The sequence below is a fragment of the Apodemus sylvaticus genome, chromosome 15 (genome assembly GCF_947179515.1).
Source record: "Apodemus sylvaticus chromosome 15, mApoSyl1.1, whole genome shotgun sequence".
In the NCBI taxonomy this organism is placed as follows: domain Eukaryota; kingdom Metazoa; phylum Chordata; class Mammalia; order Rodentia; family Muridae; genus Apodemus; species Apodemus sylvaticus.
In genome coordinates, this window is record NC_067486.1 from 87,011,320 (window position 1) to 87,016,319 (window position 5,000).

The 5,000-nt window shown below is 37.6% G+C and overlaps 1 protein-coding gene across 1 annotated transcript in view; it reads left to right on the forward strand.

Annotated features, from left to right (window-relative positions):
- Positions 1-4,291: 4,291 nt before the first annotated feature.
- LOC127665603 (probable ubiquitin-conjugating enzyme E2 C) overlaps positions 4,292-5,000 on the forward strand; it is a 189,409-nt gene continuing 188,700 nt past the window's right edge. The window contains exon 1 of the mRNA XM_052158093.1: positions 4,292-4,446. The gene's annotated coding sequence lies outside the window, so the exon portion shown is untranslated. The remainder of the gene's footprint in view (positions 4,447-5,000) is intronic.

Here is a 5,000-nt window from a genome sequence, read left to right on the forward strand (position 1 = left end):
TATGCTTTTTTTTTTTCCTTGAGAAAAATCTCTAATGCAGAAGACCACCGTTTTATTTTGGATATTAAGCAGGTATGTGGTGTGGCATGAGTGCTTGAGAAAAGAAAATGATGCATTAGCTGTGAACTCTCCATTGTATGTCCTGTGTATTAGTAGTTGATGATATTGAAACAGAGGAAAACTTTTATGGGCTGATTTACTTACACAGTGATAATTCAGACTTGATCCAGAAGCACAGATAGGGAGGGGGTTTCCATAGACATGAACTTCCAGGCAACTGTCTTGAAAGTACACAGTATGGGATGATCCTTTCATTTCTGATGATGTGCAAACGGGAATTAGTTTTCCTACTTACTACACTTTCCTACAGTTTTTTAAACCAAAGAAGGTATCTTAGAGTAATTTCGCTTAAAAAAATGTTCTTCAGGTCACTTCTTTTTGATACATAGTTGATTTCCCCTATAGCAAGATTTACTTTTTGGAAGTCAATTTGAACTTCTATATTAAGTATTTTAGTTTAGTTAATAATTATTGGATTCTTTTGAGATTCCTAACACAGTTTGTTAGTGTATAGCTTTGGAAAACTGTGTATGTCATAGTCCTCCACAGTGACATGATCATTTTTCTTACAATCTTTGAACGGTGTGGTCATAAAATAATCCTTGTGCTAGAAAATACAAGAGGAAGAAGAAATACATGCGTAGAGGCTATGCTTTGGGTTTCAGTGTCTCTTCTTCATATTCATGTATTTATAGGGGGGTGGTCCTACTCAGAAGTTTAATCAGATTAAAGATCCCTGTTTACTTTTTAGTTTTTATTTTTTTAAGATCCCTGTTTATAAACTCTTTAGAGGGGTGAAGAAATAAGCAACAACTCGATTTCAGATACTTATTTTTTCAACCTTCAGCTATCTCTTAGAACAGTTTCTTACTTTTTTTAAAAAAGTACTTATGTTTTGCTGTATCAGAAAGAAGAGAAAAAAATCTTAGAAACATATTAAGCATATGATGAAATTGAAAGGGTTCTGAAGAATCCTTTAGAATCTGTTTTCTTTGTGCAGGTACCAGATGTTGATGTTGGCAGCACTTAAGAGGGTCACAGAACATTTAAAATCACTAGGCTGTGGTGAATAAAATTCCAGGTCTGTTGCACTGAAAATTATTTAAAACTTGTGTTTGTTTACTCAGTGGTAAGTAGTACAAAAAGCATTTTTCTTCTATATGAGTGTGTTTTAAACAGGTACATTTGAAATACATACATGATCAATGAAAATATTTAAAACACATTTGTGTCCCAGGGGCTCCTATCACTGCAGGCCACTGGTTCCGTTGAAGTCCATTTTCACATGTGCAGAGCTGATCACTCTGCACTTGACCTTCCTTGTAAGTTATTTGTTTCATGTACTAGAGGGCTAAGGCTACATAGCTGTGCAAGAAGGGGGGAAAGGCGTACGTGCTACACTTAGGTAGTATTTCCTTAGTGTTCTCTGACGGTAATTTTGAGAAGAAAAGAGGACTTTTTATGCCCACCCCCACTTTTGGGACTGAGCTAAGTTTCTCATTGATAAAATAATTAAGAGTTTATAGTTTCAATGCTAAAATAGAAAGTAAAAAACTGGTTTTGAGGAACAAAACCAATTCCAACAGGGGGTACCTCTCTGTACTCACTGTAGATTCTTATTTATTCTTGTTTTATGGGTGTCACACTTGAGTAGTTAGGTTGCCTCCTTTCTTAGTTTTCCAAAGGAGTTTAATGCATAGATCCTCCAGTTTGCCTTGTTTCTTTAGTTAGGAGTTTGAACCAATGCTGTAAGTGCAATGAAATCCATTTCTTCTAGACTGTGTTATCTATCTTACTACTGTCCATCACGATAGTATTCCAGCTTTCTGTGGAAAGGGAAGTATTTTGAATAGTCTATCAGAGGAAATGGCTAGGAGGAAAAGCAGATCTCAGCAGCTCTCATTTCTGGGATTACGGCTGACTTCTTCCTTTTTAGCACACCTTTCAGGTTGTGTATAATTATACAGAGTGGAAATAAGAAAAATAGTATGTGTGATGAAGTTAATTTTTATACACCAAAGAAGATGTTGCTTGTTCTGTTTGTAGATTCTGGTGCCTTGGTTTCATTCAATGACAAAGAGAGGTGTGGTGTTATTTGTGCTTTCATGTCGCTAAACCTCAGGAACATGCCAGGACATTTAGATTGAATTGTTATGTGAACATCACTGAATAGTCTTCACAGTCCTAGATGGTGTGGCCTATTCCTTAAGGTTATGTGATACATTATCTTGCTCCTAAGTCACAAGACTATACAGCGTATTTCTGTTCTGCATATTGTAGCCAACCGGAACAGATATTTTTATATTTAAAAACATCTGAACACAGAAAAGATACAAAAAGAACACAGTAGAGATGCTGAAAATCAAGCATACATAGAGTGCACTTGTATGAGTGGAGTTTACAAATCTAAAGCCGTGGTGAGTTGGTGAGTGAATGGTGTGTGACTTTGAGGACCTGGAGCATTATAACAAACTACTGTAGACTTTGTAAGCTCTCTGCACGTAGATCGGTTTTTTAATTAGTTGTATTCTTTATTTACATTTCAAATGTTGTCCCCATTCCTGGTTCTGCTTTCCCCCAAAACTCCCTAACCCTTCCCCCTTCCCCCTGCTCACCAACCACACATTCCATCTTCCTTGTCCTGGCATTCCCCTATACTAGAACATCTCGCCTTCTCAGGACCAAGGGCTCTTCTCCCTTTGGTGTCCAACAAGCCATCCTCAGCTACATATGCATCTGGAGCCCTGGGTCCCTCCATGTGTACTCTTTGGTTGGTGGTTTAGTCCCTCGGAGCTCTGGGAGTACTGGGTAGTTCTTTAGTAATTAATCAAGTTACTGAATCTTTGCATTTTATAAAACTTATTTTTACATGTTTGAATCTTATACTTAGATTAATATATGGATACATTGTACAAGATTATTTGACTGTTGTTAAGATATTTTTCATTTAAAACCTTTTTCTGATTAAAAGCTAATATAAGAGCTGAAGTCTAAACAATGTCAGGATCATATCTTGTCATCCTGGAAAGTCGTCCGTGGGTGTGACAAGATGGAGATGCCCATTTGCTTAGCACCGTCTCTCAAGCCCTTCTGAGGACTGCCTCCTCCTCAGGCACAAATGTGTCTGTAGTAGTTTTTCTGGTTTCTCTCTTCTTCTTCTTTTTAATCATAGATTTATTTGTAAGCAGATAATTTACCATCAATATTTTTGCTCCAACAATAAGGCCTTTGTTTTCTTGTCCTTCAGTTTCTTTTTTTTCTTTTTCAACTATGTGTACATTAGATCATTTTATAAAAATTGCTTCATGTCAGTCTGTGGGACCACTGTGTTCTCATGGTCCATTGTCAAATGAAGCATTGTCTGAACAAGCTAGCTGTCACACACAGCCATTTGATGTTTAGATTGGTAGTGTGTATAGCCACAGATCCTATATCCATTGGGTTTCTGATCACCAAAGACAGAATGTTTTAAACTGATGTATTTTAAGTTACCATTACTGTGATTATTACGACATAGGTCTTTTATATATTATATGCATACATATGTATCTATAAATTTATTATATTTACTTGTATTTATATTGCTAATCAATGTACTTATGTAAAGGAAACAGACTTGCATGGTAGGCAGCATTGAGGGGGAATTTTAGAATGCCTTTGTCACGTCTGTAGTTTAGTGGAGTATGTAAAATAAACAATGCCTACTGTGTGATGAACGCCAAAGAGCTAATCAATTTTGGATATTACTCCTGGTTAGAACTCATGTAAGCTGTCCTGTATTATAGTTACTTGGAAAGATGTATAGAAGCCTAATGTTTTGAGTGGGTAAATTTGTTTTGTAACCTGTAAAATGTGTTCCTGGGGATAGTGCATCTAACCTCTGAACTTTCCACTCATTGTCTATGCAGTGAGGATTCCAATAATGCTTTTCTTCTGGATTATATGAGGATATAGGAATACCTTTTGTAAATTTATATGCAGTTTGCTAATTTACTAATGTATTCTTGCCAAATGATCTAAATTAGAAGGAGGGTGATTTGGATCAAGTCCCTGAGCTCACTGTCTAGAGTCAGATTACATTTGTCCATCCTACTTGGAAGAGGTGTGTGGGGGGGGGGGGAGGGGCATCAAAGATGTATGGTTTTAATCTTATTTTTGTTAAAGGCTATGACTACTCTAACCCCCATAGCTTCAATTAAAAAACTTGAAAATAGTTCATTTTCTAGTCTAATTACTTGGCAGAAATTTAGAATAGCAAGAAACTAGTAACAACCAAACCTTTCCTTTGCACTTACAGATCAACAGAAGAGATTCTTGGGTCCTAGAGACCAAAGAAAGAATCAGCAGGAATGCCCAGGGTGAATGATGGATTGCAGAGCCTGGCTGGTAATTACTTTCACTGAGCTAAAACATTAACTTGATACATGGGAGCAAGGCCAGATGAAAATCGGGAGGTGGACCTCTTCCTCCCCATGGAATGCCCATACTTGCCTTGTGGAGGTAGTTGTTTCTTTGGTGGGAGAGTCCAGCTCAGCTTCCTTTCCCGAGGCTCAGCATGGATTTTCATCTACCACCCCGGTAGACAAGGAGTGGTACCTTTGTTTTGGCCATTGTAATGATAGGTGTTTAAGTCAGCCTGCTTTCTGAGATGCCAAGAACTCAGTTTCTCAAGACTTCTCAGTAGGATACCCGATATTAACAGAGATTTTCTCCTCTTGGGGTTCAGCTTTTTTGTAATTTTTTTCCATAATGTGGGCTCTGGAACCCACATGGTTGATAAGCATGACACTCTCAAGCACACGTACACCACAGAACTTCACACATGACACTACAGAGCACACGTCTTCCCCCATCCTTACACACACACATCGCCATCTTCACTTCATAGATGGAAACACGCCTGAGCACATATAAAGGAGAGGCTGAGACAGGTGGGAAAT